Raw genomic sequence first — 19,451 nt, forward strand, 5'->3', positions numbered from 1 at the left:
ACAGAAAAACCTTAACTTAAAACATTCCGAAATCTTTTATTATTAAATAATTGAATATGTAGTATAATAACCGTGTTTTTGATCGCTTAAGGACAGATGATATAAACATCCTTTTTAAAGAAAATTTGAATTGTAGGTATTTTTATTTTTCATCTATTATAATTGGTCCTTGGTTCAATGATCATTAAATATAGTATACTATATCAGAAACGATATATATAAAAATGCTACATAATGCAACAACAACAAAAAATAAAAGGACATAGCATCGTGTGGTCGCAAAGAACACAACAATTACTACATTATCCTCGAATACGATATCAACAGAATAATAATAGGGCAGTATGGAATACTTGTATATTTTAAAATAAGGAACATTAACATTATTGCTTTGATGTCATATACATATACATGTAGATACTTTGTATTTTAAAATTTTATGTTAGTACGGTATTTAATGTTCCTTGTTAATTAAAGTTCTGCTGAAATGTAGTCATGCATTTGTGATATAGACCTTTTGCCTATATAGACTTTTAATGCTTTTCAGCTTTTACACAAAAAAGTTATACAAGCTTATACATAAAAAAGCGGATCTTATTTCCTTCATCATATTTCAATTAAATATTTAAGCAGGCAGATAAATTTTGGGGAAATATATAGTATATTACAGAAACAAACCTAGTTTAATCTTATGTCTCCTTTATAATAATATCAAATGATTTTAATGAGCATGCCAGGAATTTTAATTTGATTGATACCCAACTACTAAAAATATTTTGTGTAATCCCCCAAGATGAATTATCTTTGTACATCTAAAAGGCTTATCCAACAGTACTTATATCAAAATCGATCTTTAATAGTAAGACCTTGTACTATTGCTGCATATATATAATTTCATAATTTAATGTTGAAGGGTATTAATCTTTTAATATGCAGATCGATATAAAATTAAATGTTGAACAGAAGTGCTTCTTGTGTGCAAAGTTGTGTTGTTCAAATATATATATATATATATATATATATATATATATATATATTTTCAATGTTGCCTCATGCAATCGATACATTATCATACTATTTTTTTTTCTTTTTTAAATGAGACGTATCATGTATGTGCATGAGATACAGTAGCTATATATCTTAAATCAAATGCGTATCAATTTCATCTGCGTGTTGCATGGACAAAGGCAAGGTAAATACTGTTTTTGAATACATTTTAAATGTGTTGACAAAATATGGCTGAATTTTTAATTGATATTACTGTTAAAAATGTTGATTCATTTGACTATATTGGTGTGCAAATAAAAACAAATGATGGTTATTTAAACAGTTCAGCAACTATAACAATATTGGTAAACCGAAGAAAATTTAATTATAATTAAAAGGTAAATTACACAACGATCAATTATGAACAATCTCAAAAAATGTTAAAGCAATACAAAACGAAAACAATATGGGAACATGCACCCCCCTTAAAACCCCGGACGTTGAAATATGATCCTATATGAAGAATGATCGTTCATCCCTTAGAGGCAGATGCTAGCTACTACTTTCAGCCAAGTGTATATTTAAGGGAGAATTTTCAAATAAATAAAAATAATAAAAGGAAATGTCGAAGGATTTACTTTAAACAATTCTCTGAGAATTCTGTCGTACGTTTCAAAAAAAAAAACATTGCTTTGTAAAGAAAGCTTCGCCAAAATAGCAACTTAATGTCAACAATTGACATGCCTTGATTTAAACATTGATCATAAACGTGAAAAGCAATTAATCGTAAAGACTCAGATGAGATAGAAATACCGTCAATCTGTCTGAGGGAACGCTACATTAATATACATATTGGAATTTAAGTATAGAAAAAGTTTGGATTTTTGGATGGATTTCCAACTTTGCGAGCGTTAGCTTATTGCAACGTAAACATATAATATATTAAGAATTAAAAAACCCCAAGACAAATATTTATTAAAAATGCTGTGTATTTACATAGATTTCTGTAAAATTCAGCATAGTATATAAAGCAAGTTGTGATAGTAAAATTCTGCAAAATGATAAATGTATGATCAACATGCCTAACTTATGATTTAATTGTACATGAATTTTAAAGATATAACAGTGTAAAATCGTTCGGCTTCCCATAGCTCACAGATTTGACTGATTTTTTTTTGCACGTTGATTTAATAGCGTCAATTCAGTTAGTGATTTTTGATAATAGATCGTTTGATTTGCAAAGGATTTCGTTGATCTTATCATTGAGTCTATTGAGTTTATTTTTTAGCTTTTTGGTTTCAGATTTTTTGAAAAATAATTGCTCGTTTTTTATAAATGACTTTTCTAGCCTTTTCCTCCCCACTTTTTTCATGTAATAATCGATCAAATTGTTTTTGAGGATGAAAGGTTTTTTTTACGTTTATTTTACATTTTAGCACTGATTTTTTTTTCTGGTTAACTAGACTGGAATAAACTGATGCACAAAAAACATTACTAGAATGCAATGGAGAGAAAATGCATGGATACATTGTTTTGCTTGCGACAGAGGGACAAGTTTTTGTTGAAACAATTTTTTTAGTATAATCAAGTCATTAATTTTTACTTCTCAAGGTTATACAGTTGCTGTACATATAGTAGCATGATTGTTTCAGCTCCTAACTATCTTATTACAACTCCCTTCGTTCTTTGCGGGAATCCCTGTTTCTCCTTGTTGTTGATTGGTTACTTGATTTATGATATTAATCATTGTTCGACATCTACACTTTTTAATTTTTATTGCACACAAAAAGAAGGAATTTTCATGCACTGTGTAATACTGTGTAATACGCGCACATATTCAAAATAGATATGTTTAAAAAGATATCCGTATATGGAGGGCAAGTAACATTAAAATACGGTTAATAGTCCTTTTCTTGTCAAATAGCTGAACAGGGTTACGATCATCGCCATCAAATAAAGGAAGGTTTTGAACAAGCTGTAGTACAAAAATCTATTTTGAATGTTAAAAATTATTTCTTTAAATACATATTCGAAATATCTTGATTACGAAGAAAATATTTCTATTAAAACGAAAAAGGCCTTGGGAATTAAGAGGGCTGAGTGGCTACGTTCATATTTAGACTATATTTATCTTCTCTAGAAGAAGAGCTCCATGTAAAAAAAAAAACAAAAATAAAAAAGAAAAATAAAAATCATATTGAGTCATTTTTTTTTTCTTTCTCAAAGGATAGTTTTCAGCTAAAGATATATCTAAAAAAAAATGGATCTGATGGTTTATTTGTTGATCCCCAGCCTCTTAAATAGCCACTACTGGAGTATTTCAAACTATTTTAAGTGGTCAACTAAAAGTGCAAATTTGAGTGTTAGAGGCAAATCTTAACAGCTGCTGTACTTGTAACAGATTATCTCAGAATCTTATCCTCAAGTATCACTTCCTTATTCAATCTGAAAAAAAAAATCGAAACGGCTTCTATCAAATTACTGTGGTAAATAGGAATGTTAAGTATTGTTCTTTAAACTTTTACAAAATTCAACTGGAGAGAGAGGAACGTTCCACAAATGCCATTTTGGGTTTTTTATGCACAGGTTGTAACCTTTCCATATTTTGGACTTATACAGCTGTGATACCGAAATTGAAATCGTTAAAAATTCTTTTGAGATACAGAAGTACTTTGCAACTTTTCGAGATATATGTTTTTTTTTTTATGTCCAACAATAAATTTATGATTGTAACATTGGTATTCTGGCAGTTTCATACACCTTAACCATAAAAACATAACACAGATGTTGTGTGAAAATTTTCATTAATTAGATAAAAAAAAAAGTCATTCTATAAATTGTTTACAAAATCAAACTAAGGGGAAATCTAGAAAAAACTTACAGGCCACGTTTCTTTTATAAAAAAAAAAAATAAGTGTATATTGATAACGTTATGAAAAGATTGCGCTTGATACAAAATTATACGTGAAAATCAAAGGTTTGTATCTGAAAATTTATTTCAAGAAGGCAGTGAATATCGAAGAAAGCCACAATTGACCAGTCGACATTTTATTTCATACATGCTTGGTACACGCGTCCTAAAGGCATAATATGTTACTTATTTTTCCTGCACTACACCAAATAAATAATAAGTACTTAAAATGCAAAGTGTTTATGCATATTAATTGTTTTGATAGCCAATGAAAATTTTCTTAACTTCTTTAATAAACTAGCGTTAAAACATTACGCAATACAAATAACTTATACTTGTGCACATCACGACATTTTGCGTGTGGGATTTGGAAGAACGTCAGCGTTTCGAGAATTTTAACGATGGTTTTTTTTAATTGTGCATATCTGTGCATCTTATTTGCCTTGGTAGATTCCCACTCAGCGCTGACAGGAAAGAAGGCAGAAGATGGCTTTAGTGTAAAATTCTCGTGCAAACCAAATGAAATTGTTTTCAACAATCTGCAGATAAACCAAGAAACATTGATAAGGGTAGCATTGCTGAAAGAAGTGTATTCAATGGTCGGTGATATAATAAATTTGAACAATGAAATGTCAGCTATAAAAACCAAAGCAGAAGAAATAAAAAGAAGTACAGATAACCTTCGCCATGAAGATAATAAAATGTTGAATGAAATAGCACAGATGAAACAGAACCACAGCGACACATCTGAAATGATAATGAATGAGCAGCATGAGCATGACAAAATGTTGAGTGAAATAAAACAAGAGATGAAAATTAACCAAAATGACACATCAGAAAGGATCATTAACTACAAGCGGGAATATGAACAGATTTTAAACGAAATAGAACAGAAGATAAAAATTAACCATAATGACACATCTGAAAGGATAGTGAAGGCGCAGCTTGAACATAAAACGATGTTCAGAAGATTAGAACAAAACATGGAATCCAACCAAAATGACACATCCAAAGAAATAGTTAACATACAGAATGACTTACTTAACGTTAATAATTCTGTGGGACTTCTCCAGAATTATACCGAAAAATTAAAAGCTCAGTACGGCATTCAAAGTATGTACATCTGTTTATATCATGGTCATTATAAGCAATAATGTATTTAATAAGAAACAAACATTTGTTCAGAATTATTTCTGGTTCGTCCAAACAATCAGTGGCATAATAATTGACAAAATCGTTCCTTTTACTGCGCAGCACTGTTAAGGGTTACTATGAGAAATCACCGGAAAATAGAATTGCAAAAACGGGCATTGTTTTTAAAACTGAATTTATTATTATTCAGATGTTTTATCATCACAGAACTTTGATTCTTAAAAATAGAATAATATAACCTACTCTGTACTGTATGACGTTTTGTCCCATTGATGGACAGTCACGTGATGAATGCACAGTACGTGTACTGAATGTAGGTCGTTAACTAATTTCAATACCGCCAGGTCATACCCTCTTTGATTTTAAAAATTCAAGCTATTAATTGTTTTTGTATTCTTCGTACTTCCTGGAAAGAACTGCTGCCTTGAATAGAATTCGCATTTTAATAGTTAAATATCAAGTAAATAGGCCAAGTTATAGAACATATCCTTTATTTATTTTCAAAAAATGGTTAAGATTTATTTAGTGTATGCCCTTGCAATAGAACAATTTTTTGAGGCACCTCGATGTAAAGTATACCTAACCTGAACACATAAACACCCACACAATCATTTAAATACATTCTCTCGAAAGTTAATGAATAATCGTAGAAAACAAAGGATATACTTTGGTATTAATAGCCTATTTAAAACCTGTATATTATATTCTGTTTTTTTAATGAAACGCATTTTTCATTGTTAAAAAATTCCTCATTCAGCCTCTCAGTCAGCACATGAAATGAGTCATTTTTACCAAAATGACGTCATGATTGAACAAGTTCATCGATATCAGTGATTTGTTTAAAACCAACTATATGGGATTTAACTAGCAACTTTTTTTAATGCATTGATAAGTTTTATTGTTGTTTAATATGCTAATACAGTTTAAACTTGCAAATTATTTCATTTTCTGGTATTATGAGGAATACATAAAAGTCGTATTTTTGTGTGACATCGAAGTAAACTTTTCCCGTATTTAGGCCCCGCCTCCTTTTTTCAGCCTTAACAATGCTGCATGCTTCGTGAGTTAAGTTGAATTATCAATGTTTGGACTTGTCAAGGGTTTGATGAAAGAGCTATCCCACTCACAACCATGGGATAAATGTTTTATTATACTGATGTAAATTATAATTTCTAAGGTTTGAATTTTCATTGGAGTTAGATAATACTGCAAGAATGAGCCGAAATCCTGATGACGTCACAATGCTACTGAAGTCATTATGACATCATTAGGCTATGGTTTTATCTCTGGAAATCAAAATTGCCGTCAAACATTGCATGAAAACTTTCCGAGGGGTGGGTAGCAAAAACTATACCCCGGGGTATAGCTTTCTATGCGGGGAAATTTTCCGACTATGAAGAATAGTTCTTTTACCCTTAATATAGGAAACATTTTAACAGAAGTATAATAATAGATACTAAGCCGATTGTTTTTCGCAAATATATTTTTGTGGCATAACATTTCATTAAACATGAACATCTTTTCCCTTTTAACCTTGACCTTGGATATTTTTGTACTTATGAATAAAAGAAATGAAATGTAGCATATGTACATTATCCCTAACATATCAATACCGTTAGCTAAAATTGAAAAACATATTTTTTAATTGAAGAACTGATTTTTCGTTGAGATAAACATGAAAACATGATAAATGGATAGCATTGCCAGATTTGAGAACAATCTGCTTGAAAATAAATCTGGAACCACTTTATTTATTAAACGACTAGAGCTGATAGAATTTGTCTTCGAAATAATAGGTAAATTCAAAGTAAAAGGACTTTCTAAACTTGATGCGAAGTTGTTCTGTGAGCATAGAATTATGAATTGCAATGATAAAGCATAATAACACATTTAATCATAGGCGTACTTTGTTTTTAGACTGCGATTGTAGAGCTGTCTCGCCCTCTGTAGGCCAGTTTTTGCCATACACCGTGCAAGTGGACGGCAAACAGTTTCCTGCCAATTGTATGTATACAGCTGGTCATATTTGGACGGTAAATACACAAATACAAAAGTTCAAGTAATCAATAGTTCTGCAAAAAAAAAAACTTTCGTTTGATTGCATTGACATTAACTCTTATATAATACTAATGTGTCTTAGAGTTTGACATGTCATAAATATGTTTTTTTTATCAAAGAAATATTTTTTAGATGATACAAAGAAGAGTTGATGGCTCTGTCAACTTTTACAGAGGATGAACAGAATACAAAAACGGATTTGGTGACCTTCTCACTGAGTTCTGGATTGGTTAGTTACGACTGATAAAAATTATGTAAAAGAATGTGAAAGACAATAAAGAACTTGATTTGTTGCAATTGAAAACCGTATCATCATTTTTGTCAAATACTCTATTAGAATTAAACTAGTCATATTTGATATCAGTTGCTGGTTTCGCAATTAATTCTATGAGAGAATATTATATATTTTTCAGAACTTCATTTTAATTTTCTATAGAAGTGACATACTAGAAAAAGTGCATTAAATCATTTAATTTGACATAGCACAAAATAAGCAAAACAGCCCTCAAAGAGTAACACAATATTTTGATAATGTCAGATATGTTACGAATATTTAATGATCAATTTTTTATGTATTTATGTATGTATGTATGTTATGTATTTTAAGGACTTGACAATATCCGCCTACTTGTGACCAATGGCTATACAGTTCTTCGTGTGGAATTGGAATATGGTACAGAATCGGTGTACGCTGAATACAGTAGCTTCTATATAGCGGGGGAGGAGGAAAACTACCGAATCCATGTATCTGGGTACAGCTGAACAGCTGGTACGCTTACCAACCTTTAAATTTTCTATATGGAATTCTAATTAATTCTGCAATGGTATTTAAATTGCCATAAAGTGTTTAAAAATATGCTATATTAGTAAGTCACACATTTTTAAAGAGCTCTAAAAAGGACATTTGTTCTTTTTACAGGAGACGGGATTTCGTGTACAATTAGACACTGCAACAATGATGCACAGTTTTCTACATTTGATAATGATAACGATGGTGAAAGCACTTGGCACAATGCGCAGGCGTGGCGGGGGGCCTGGTGGTACAATAACGGGCACCGGTCAAACCTTAACGGTGAATACGGCAATAACAATCACGGGCAAGGGATCAGCTGGTACTTCTTCAAAGGCTGGACTGTGTCCTTGACACAAACTAGAATGATGCTAAGACGAACATAAAACGTCCATGGGTGTAGAATAACAGTATAAGACGTTTTGATAGATTTACCCCACCAAGTGTGGAAAAAGATCTTACTTTTGACATAAATTAACCAGAGTCTTAATTAGGTCTTTCCATCTTTTTGTGGAAAGACATATTGACATTGTTTTGTTTATTTTTATTAGGTCTTTCCACTTTTCTGTGAAAAAAAAAACTATTGATTTTCTTCTGTTTCTTATTATTAGGTCTTTCCACCTTTCTGTGGAAAGACCAATTGAAATTGTTCTGTTTATTATTACTATTTTTATCTAATTAGGTCTTTCCACCTTTCCACCTTTCTGTGGAAAGACCTATTGAAATTGTTCTGTTTATTAGGTCTTTCCACATCTCTGTGGAAAGACCTCTTGAAATGCTTATGTTTATTATTATTATTTTATTTCTGCCGGACTTTTGAAACCGCAAGACATATCTAAAAACTTTATAGTCCATGATTCTTGATATCAAAAGTTATTCTGCAAAACGACCCCCCATTTTTTAACTTTGACCCCTTTTAAAGTTATTGCCCCTTTCATCTTAAAGCTTGTTATAGCTATTCCTTCGAAACGGTTAACCGTAGAGATACAAAACCTTCACCAATGTCATATACTAATTTAGGAGACTTTTCAGTCTAATCATTGTGATAGTTTTTCGATCCCTTCAATGAATTATTGCCCTTGAAAGTTTCTAAATTTTACAAAAAATTAAAAATGTTCAAAACGAGAAGTCGTAGAGACATGAAGCCAACTGCATAAGATTCATTGACCTTTGTCCTGCCAATTTATATCAAGGTCAAAGGTCAAGGTCATTCCAAATATGAAAAAGAAATTTCTGTCTATAGCACATATGTCCTTAAACATATATTAATCTATCTTTTGTCCTTTATATGTACTCTTAAAACATTTTCGAGGATTTCATTCTTGTTCCCTTTTAAAAGTTATTGCCCCTTGCGCAAAAAACCTAATAATGTCTTAGGCGTCTTCAGATACAACTTTTGAGATTCAGTGAAAATGGTCATGACCCTTTATATGAGTTATCACCCCCTTAATATATATGCTTAATATTAAATCTTATAACTCTATAACTATACATTATAGAGGCATGGAGTTAATTGCAATGTGACCCTTGACCTTGAATATTTTCTCAGGGTCAAAGTTCAAGGTTATTTTCATTTTTTTTAAATTTCATTTTCTATCCTTTAAGACAATTTAGGCGTTTATCAAAGTTATTTTCCCTTTCGCAAGAAATGCTTGTTATTGCTATTGATTAAGGGGACTCTTCAATCTATTCATTGCGAAAGCATTCGGTGACTCCTTCAATGAGGTATTGCCCCTGAAACTTTTTCAATTTTACAAATAATTAAAAAAAAAATCAAAACGAAAAGTCGTAGAGACATGGGACCAAGTGTATCAGATTCAGTGACCTTTGACCTTCAAATTTATGCAAAGGTCAAAAGGTCACTCCAAAAAATGAGAAATTAAGCTGTTTTTATATCTCTTATTTCTTTTAACATATACAATCAGTGTTTGCATCTTTCATATGTACTTTTAAATCTATTTCAAAGATTTCATTCTTGTCCCCGAGGACTGACCCTATTAAAAGTTATTGCCTCACATATTATGCGAAAAACCTTGTTATCGCTACTACTTCAAAACCAAAGACCATATATAGAGACACCAAACCTTCACTAATGTGTCAAGGGTCTTTAGGCCTAACTTCACTTTATAATAATAATAATAATAATAATAATAATAATAATGCTTTATTTAGAGAAGGTTACCCGATTAGTACAAGGTACTATTCTTCCCCGGGGCCTTCTAATTTCAAACAACATATTACATAAAATGATACAATCAAAGATAAAACATGTAGAGTTCGTTAATGTATGAATAATTAAATGTAATGTACAGATAAAGAGATATAGATTCAAAATAAAGAAATCAATATTAATTGTTCATGAGACATTGTCTTAAACAACAGTAATAATCAAACATCTTGTACAAGGGACATTTTCAAACATTTATTGACAGACGTTGGCTAATTATAATTTTTTCTACATTTCGTCTAAAAATAGGTAAGGTTGGTGATAATTTTACATGTAATGTTAGGTTATTCCATAAATTTACACCTGAATATTGAATAGAATTCGTAAATAAAATTGTTCGATGTTTTGGTAAACGAAGATTATAATTAAATTCTGAACGTAAGGAATAGGAATCATGGCTATGAAAAACAAAAAGGTCCTGGAGATATTCAGGGCTCATACCATAAAAAGTTTTGTACAATAAAATACACTTATGTAGTGTGACTAATTCAAATACATTTAGCCATCCCAGTATTTCAAACAATGGTTTTGATGGTTCATCGGGTGCTGCATCAAGAATATTTCTACGCAGGTAGGTTAAGGTTACAACCAAATATTCTTCTTGCCTATATGCTATGACGTCATAGTAAGCTATATGATGTGAGGTTTAGAGTTAACAATTTCCTTATAATCGATATCTAAGATTTATTTGAGGTCGTAAAAATTAACTAAAATATATATAGGCATAATATAAACAGAAATTTGTCATTACTGGATCTCTGTAGTTATCACAGGGGTTACATACCAAACCCGTGACGTCATAACTGTTGATCATGTAGTAGCAGAGTGAAAGTGAAACGTAACGAGAATTCATATAAACAAACACTAGAAATCGGAGATTAAAATAATTTAGAAGGAATATCATGTATGATTCATGTGGGAATAAAGCTTATAAATAAGGTATGGTAATATAATTCTTCAATTTCTTCGTAAAATTAAAGCAGGGAGGGTGTTTACTTGCCGATCAGCCTTTCCTCTGTCGTTTGTAACAAAAAAAATGCAAAAGTTCAACACTACGCCGCATACCTTGAAACTTAATTTTTGTTTCCATTTAAAGTTCTTGTTCTATTGTTTTTGGAAAGTGCTGCTAGAATCGTATGCTTTACGGGAATTGATGCATTTTTTTCGATGTTATGAACAAAATGTAAAAATTTTGGGAAGGTTTGGTCCGAAAATGTTTAATAATTATTTCTGTGATAGGACAGTCGGATTCTAGCAGCACTTTTCATGTTACAGAGATTACATAACTATTAATACAAATTGAAATTTAATATCCCCGGGGTAGTGTTGAACTTTTCACTTTTTCATTAAGGCATATTTTCTAATTATAGACATCACGTGGTGACGTCATGGTGAAGTGCTTACTGTAGTATAAATTCCATTGAAGTCATAGAATGCATAATGATAGCAAAAGTTTTATTCTTAACTCTTCCGATTTATTAGTGTTACAAAATTACCAAAAAGTGTTAATTTGCCGAATTCTGATCCATGTGCTGCCTTAACATACCCGCGTAGAAGCCCGTTTCTGAAGTTTATGAATTCTTTCAATGCTAGTTTTAGATGCATTGCCCCAAATAGTAAGACAATAGTTTATTGAAGGCAAAATGTATGCATTATAATAAAGTTTTCTGGTATTTAATGGAAGAAATTTCTTAATTTTACGGAGTGTAAATAACTTGTATGTTAAGGATTTACAAACTGAATCTACATGATAAGTATAATGAAGATTTTGATCTATATGGACACCTAAGAGTTTTTCAACATTAACATTTTCAAGCTTTTCTCCAGAAATTTCTGTGTTAAGTTCTGGAATATCTAACTTTGACCTCTTTTGTTGTGTACCCATAAGCATAGATTTTGATTTGGTCGTGTTCAGAATCATTTGGTTCTGTAAACACCAGTTTTCAATTTTGCATAAATCATAATTCAAAAATGTTTCAATATTATGTACATTGTTATCAGATAAATGCAGAGTTGCATCATCTGCAAACATATCAATATTACAGTGATTGACACATAAGGGAAGGTCATTTATATACAATAAAAATAGCAGTGGACCTAAAATAGATCCCTGGTGCACCCCTGCTGTGATAGGTAAGATATCAGAAGAACATGCACCAATTTTAACACTTTGGGTTCTTTCATTTAAATAAGACTGAACCATTTAATTGTAAGTGAATCAAAGTTATAGTGCCTCAATTTCTCAATTAAGAGATCATGGCTGACTAAATCAAATGCTTTACTGAAATCTAGAAATGCTATGCCAGTGAGATTCCCTTGGTCCATTGCATGCAACCAGCTGTCAGTAAGTTTGGTTAGTGCCGTTTGGCAAGAATGGAATTCCCTAAAACCACTCTGTGAGTTTGTAATGAGGTCAAAAGCTTAAAGATATGATGACCGTTTACACGAGTTATTGCCCTTTAACTTCTTTGTACTTAGTATAAAACCTTATAACTTGAAAACTTAAGTTGTAGAAGCATTGCGTCAATTGCATTGTGATTCTTGACCTTTGACCTTGAATATTTTTTAAGGTCAAAAGTCAAGGTCATTTCATTTATTTTTAATTTTCATTTTTTCTATCCTTTAAGACAATTTTGGTTTCTTATTCATGGAATTTAATTTTAAGGAGTCATATATGAAACAAAATTGAAAAATTCAAAGAAGGTGGTAAGACCTCTTATTGTTCTGTGAACAATAAGTTTCCTTGTTTATTTTTTATTATTTTTCCGCTGCATGTGTTTTTAGTTTGAAGATTAATCGAAAAGATTTATAGCTCATAAGAATATACGCTATAAAAGATTATTGCAGTTCACCCTGCGTAAATGAACCTTGACCCCTTTCGAAGTTATTGCCTCTTTTGCAAGAAATGCGTGTTATCTCTACTCCGCCGAAACCGTAAACCATAGAGGTATGAAGCCTTCAGCATTGCCTTTGACAAATTAAGGTGACTTTTAAATCTATTTATTGCGAAAGTCCTCTGTGACCCCTTCAATGAGTTATTGCCCCTGAAACTTTTTGAATTTTACAAATGATTAAAAATCTTAAAACGAGAGGTCGTAGAGACATGGGATCAACTGCATAAGATTCATTTACCTTTGACATTAAATTTGTACAAAGGTCAAGGTCATTCCAAAAATAAGAAGTTAAGCTCTTTTAGTACCCCTTACGATTATTTCAATGATATTGAAAGGTTTATCTTTATAAGCTTTGACATTTATAATTGTAGTAAAGTTACGTCAATGAAATTTGGTTATCAACAAAATCTGAAGCACTGAGTCAGCCTTTCCCAGTGATATATCTTTTCTGTATTTTGCACGTGTTGTAATTCTATATGCTGAAAATGCAATTATAATGCTGTTATATAGAAATGCCTGTTATCAATAAAGTTAGTTGAAAGTCACAGTCTCATGTGGTTTTATTACATGGTGTCAGAATGGACAAACTTAACCCGCCGCCAATTCTCTCACTAGAAGGGAACTTAAAAGAAAATTGGAGAAAAGTTGAAAAATTATTTCAAATTTATCTCACAGCGAGTGGAATTGACGACAAAGAAGACAAATTGAAAACAAATATTTTTCCTCATCTGATCGGTCCAGATGCTGTGGAAATATATAACACCTTTGAATTTGAGGACGCCAGGGACAAACTAAAGCTTAAACCTGTCCTGGATAAATTCAAGGAATACTGCAACCCAAGAAAAAATATAATATTTGAACGACATATTTTCAATTCAAGAAGTCCAGGTCCAACAGAGCCTTTTGTAGCATCCACAAGTCAAGTCACGTCATTACGTAACACTATGTGACTCTTACCAAAACAATGCTTTTTCAAACCCCAAATTTTACTGTTTTTCCGCTCTCAATGATTATTTCAAGAATAAAGAAATGAAAAAAAATTATTAAACTTTATTAAATATATTTTATTATTTTTATTAACCTCTCTTATAATTATATTTACATAAAATGAAAAATGCGTTTGAATGCAAAACTTACACCTGAAATATAGTAGGTAGTAAATGTCACGCTTTTTTATTCCGCTGTTTCCAGGACAACAAAGGTGCGTGAGATTTATCTTTAATAAAAACAGACGCTGGAGAATTTACAGAATGATGCCAAAAATCCATTACAGATGCAAATATTACCATGATAGAAGACTGCATAAAGTGAGTAGTTTTTAGACAAAATTTTCACCCTTTTCTAGAACAGGTTGCATATGTGTAACAACATTAGATCGATTCAGAATTTAATCCTCTTCAAATTAATATGCATGGTATCTTAATAACCCCCGCGCTAAGGAGCGCTTTTAGAATAACCCCACACATGTTTTGAAATTCATTAAGGATTTCCATCTCTAATGGGACCAAATTCGCTACTCTTAAATATTCCTGAAGTAAATACCGTATAACTGGCTTTTTCTACGGGGTGCTATTTTTAGCGAAATTCTGCGATCAAGTCTTAATCGCAAAAAATTCAATCGCAAAAAAAACGTAAATAAAATCCGTAATTTTCAGTTGCGATCATCGAAGTTCTACTTTTACAGATACCGGAAGTATATGTAAAAAATTCCAATTGCACGTACGTTTTCAATCGTATTTTACAGGTAATTTACTTGATATCAACAATGATTGTTTTTCGAATTAATAAAACAAATTCCTAAAGATTCAATATTTATTTGTTCCTGCATTGTATTTCATGATTTATTTATATGAAACCCGAAAAGCACTATTGTCGGTTTGGCTATTCCGTGGCTTGATCGGGTCCTTCACCAGTGTTTACCAGATTTTTCTCAATCAGTATTCTGTCCTTTAGAAAAGAATTTCTTGTGTAATATTTCCCAAACTGGTATTATATAAACTCTTTATAATCATAAATGAAAGTCATAGTCTATGGGAACTTACTGAAACGAACTCCTATTTATAAATTAATTTCAAAGAATTGTCGTCTCGGTTTCAATTCAAAATAATTGTGACTTTGTTTCTAATTTACCCTGTGAATAATAACCCATTAATTATAACAACACACGGACGACCCACAGGTGTAGTTTCATCTATGAAAACACCCAATTAACAGCCCAAAGCCTTCACTGTTTCCAGGTAAGTCCAGACTGCATCTATTTTACGCTTGATTGGCTTGTATACAAGTGCAATCAAAACTTCGAGAGATAGAGAGTAAAATTCAGTCTAGTAATAAAATTCAATACAAATAGACTTTATTGTCAAAGTGAAATCGCAAAAATTAGAATCGCAAAAAATAAATATACCTTTTTCAGGATCAAATCGCAAAAATTTGCACCCGGATTAAAAACCAGTTATACGGTAATACTCTCATATTATATTAAAGCATTTTATAGTAGAAAAGGATTGACCGCGAGAAACTTTAAAAAATGTCATTAATTAAGCAGTAGTTAATTAACAAAGATCGCATTGTAGTCTAAGGGGAAAAGCGTTTTTTCACAATATTTTTTTTTTAAATAAATATCAACAAATCTTGCGGTGGAAAGATGCATTGAAACATTAAAAATAGAATGACTATTTCAAACAATTTTTTTACCAGCTAAATTTAAATATTTGATTTTTTTTTTATTAATTTAAAAAAGTGGAGATAACTCTTACCAAATTTCAAGGTCATAAATTAGGACACATCCCACTATACATACTAATAGTAATATATGGAAAGTATGTCTAAATAAACTGAGTATTCAATTCCTACATATCTGTTATGTATTCAATTTCATTGAATTTGTTCCTATTAGGGATTGAATACCTTAAAGAAATTGACGCAGTCAACGAAGCTGACGAAATCGCTAGCTTGAGTTACTGTGTTTATTTACAGTATCCAAGATTATCTTACGGGGAATAACTCTTCATCGCTTCAAAATGGGGTGCCCCATGGGGATCTTTTTTTTTTGTTATTAAATAATGCCTTATCAAATTCTTTTAATTGATATTGTCGCCTCTTCAATGATTTTGTATAAATCAAATACAATAATAGAGTGTATTACAAGAAGTTTTTTTTTTTTTGACAAAGGAATTTAAAAAATAAAATGCTTCAATTAATCAATAAAAATTTTTTTTTAAACAGAAAGAAAAAATAATTTAATTCATAAATTCAACAAAAAGCAAGATGACAAATAAAATTAAAAAAAATAAAAATAAAAAAAACCAAAAGGTACGTGGATTGATTATATGAATTAGTAAAATTACTCTCACTTATGCACTATTGAAAAAAGAGAGTTAACATGTAAATTTTAAACATTTTCAAATAAATAATAAATACGCAGTTAAATGAAATATTTAATATTTCAGAGTTAAAGTAGCCTATAATGCCAAGAAAAATTAAGGTACAATGTACTCATGGAAGTGGAAGTTTTCAAAAAGGAAAAACTCACCATTTATTTAATAAATCATGAAAGTTATTTAACTTTTCTTTCTTGCAAAAAAATTTTGTTACAGTGGTTCATTGAATGTATTTTTGGATTACTAAAAAAAAAATAAATGAAGAATATGAGCGGGAACATGAAAGTCGTCTTAGCACTTTGAAGAAATCCTTACAATTCTGATTTCATTTTTGTTAATTAGAGAAATAAAGTTAATACTACATACGCATCTTATTATAAAAATATTTTTAAAAAATACAATATCCTTTTAAAAAAATTGGAGTATTGAAAAAAAAGTATCTGGAGAGGGTACTTTAGACTGGTCGGTTAAAGTGCAACAAACATTTTTTTTAGGGGGGGGGTATGCTATGGGGGTCTTGGTAAATATAGATGTTGTATTATAAATACGGAAGAAGATACATTTTTAAGTAATACTTATTAACAGACATATAAGCATTTGATATCATTTTTACATAAATATACGAAAAGGGTTTTTGATTTATAAATACGCTATCGATGAGATTCTTTTTTAAAAAAATGTTGTTAATACTCGATTATCCTTTCGAATAATGGAATCCTACTGGAATTTCTACTAAGGAAAATAAATATTTTGAAATCCCTAAAAATAAGGTAAATATTTTTTAGAACTTGGTGGAAAATTTGTCTCATCGCTATTATTATTCAACAAGCTGACCATAAGATGTCCTATACTACTCCCAGGATTTTAAATTCTGATGTTATTTATTTTAAAAGAGTATATGGCCTATCCGAAACTGCCCAATGGATTGTGTCACATTCTGATAACTGTAACCCGACATCAATAGGAGTAGCTATTCGGCGACTGTGGTCAGAATATGAAAAATTCAGAAAAAACAAATCTAAATCTGAAGGTAGCAGAAGCTTACAGAATTCCTAGATACAGAATTTGCTCCACCTAAAGTATCAAATACAGTGACTCCCAAAATGCCCGAAGCTACATATCTGATCAGTTTTAGCGGTGATGCCTTTTCTACTGCAATGTCCATTTCAAACTCAGTGTTCATGGAAAACCAGAATCTGACTAAGGAGAAAATAGCACTAAAGCCTGAGTTGACTGAAACAATATCTCACATGCAGACACTCAACATAAAATCAGAAGATGTAATAAAGCAAAATAGAGTGCTACATGAGAAACTGAAATCATCAAATCAAGCTGTCAAACGCACTAAACGGAGAGAGGACTACTGGAAAACTAAGTGTACAAAATTGGAAACATCAGATGACACATTTAAAGAAGACTACCAAGCACTTCTAAATGAGCTACAAGCTGAAAATAACCAGCTCATAATCACTGTCAATGAGCTTCAGCACACCCTTAAGGAAAAGGATGATGAAATTTCCTATCTCATGGAGCAGCTGCATGATTTGACTGACACCAAAGTAATCAATCTATTTGACAAGAAAGAGAAAGCATTCACTCCAGAACTTCATTTGTGTGTGTACTCTCTTCTCGAACACAATGTCCCATCAACTAAAATTGTTAAGTTTTTTTTAAAAATCTGATTGGTTTACTTGATGTATGCATCAACATAAAGTAAATGCACATTTTACATAAACGTTCATATTTTGATTTAGAAACAACCATAGAAACCTGTTTGAAGTTTGCAGGAAAAGAACCTGACCGACTACCATCCCCATCAACAATTGTTAATATGAATATCCAAAGACTCTGTTTAGCTAATTAAAAAAAAAAAAAGAAAAATTGTCAGAAAAAATCAACACAACCTTGCACACGGATGAGACATCGAAGTTTGACATTAAATATGGTGGATTTTCTGTTCGTGATGAAGAATGTAATTATTTTGCATTAGGACTTTGTGAAATGGCCAGAAAATCAGCACATAACAAACTGGACACATTTAAAGAAATTTTACAGGATATTTCTGACAACAACGAGGAAACCCAGAAGAATGTTGGAAACAAAGTTATCTGCAATATCCAAAATACGATGAGTGATCGTGCCGCTACAGAATTAAAGTTTAATGAGCTATTAGAAAGTTACAGAGAAGAGCTGCTACCACAGATACAGGAAGATTACCACGCAATGGATGATGTTGAAAACGAAACAGTTAGCAGACAGAACAATTTCTTCTGCGGTGTTCATGGCCTGGTAAGTATGGCGAAATGCGGCACAGAAGGGACTATGTGAAGCAGAAAAGGGGAATTTCGATGGAAACCCACCAATTTTTTATGAGAATTTCTCTAAAATTGATGAATCAGGTTGTTTTCGCTTAATAAGAAGTGCATGCAAGGCTTTTGCAAGAAGAGGTGATGAAAAGTGTGGTTGTTATGGTGCCTTCCGAAAATACATGCAGCCATTTCTTACTCAAAACAGAATGATCTCACTTCCTCTGCAACCATTTAAGGGCCATAGATTCAACATTTTATTTCAAAATGCTGCATGCCTTTACTTTCTACATCCTCACATGACTGAATTTCTGGAGAAATCAGATATTGAAAACAAAAGACTTCTGAAGTCTGTTCTCTCAGATCTTAAAGTTTCTTTTTATGTTGCCGGACTGAAAGACCCTGGGATTGATTTCAAAGATGATAACAACACCCCTTTTAGAATATTCTCGAGAACAAGAATACATCAATTGAAGACATGACACAAAATTATCTCCATCTATCAACGTATTTGGCGGATGTAACTGAAAATCTAGCTGATTTTTTAAAGGGAACCTTTCCAGCTTTAACAGGAATAGACTTTAATGGCGACAGAGTTTTTGAATTCCTGACCAAAGAGTCTAAGTATGATACTGATATGGAACTCATTATACGTGTCCTGTTACCAGCGATCCGGAAAGTAGCACTGCATGTCTATAGAGACCACTTGCCAGATGGTAAATATGAAACTTTTACTGAGGAGCTTT

The 19,451-nt window shown here is 31.4% G+C and overlaps 2 pseudogenes; both read left to right on the forward strand.

The window, feature by feature from the left end:
* Positions 1 to 4,210: 4,210 nt before the first annotated feature.
* LOC134248466 (angiopoietin-related protein 7-like) lies at positions 4,211 to 8,490 on the forward strand (annotated as a pseudogene).
* Positions 8,491 to 17,496: 9,006 nt separating this feature from the next.
* On the forward strand, positions 17,497 to 18,727 carry LOC134248469 (uncharacterized; annotated as a pseudogene).
* The last annotated feature ends 724 nt before the right edge of the window (positions 18,728 to 19,451 follow it).

This window comes from Saccostrea cucullata, unplaced genomic scaffold (assembly GCF_032062105.1).
Source record: "Saccostrea cucullata isolate Sc308-1 unplaced genomic scaffold, CSIRO_AGI_Scuc_v1 ctg1942, whole genome shotgun sequence".
Taxonomy (NCBI): Eukaryota; Metazoa; Mollusca; class Bivalvia; order Ostreida; family Ostreidae; genus Saccostrea; species Saccostrea cuccullata.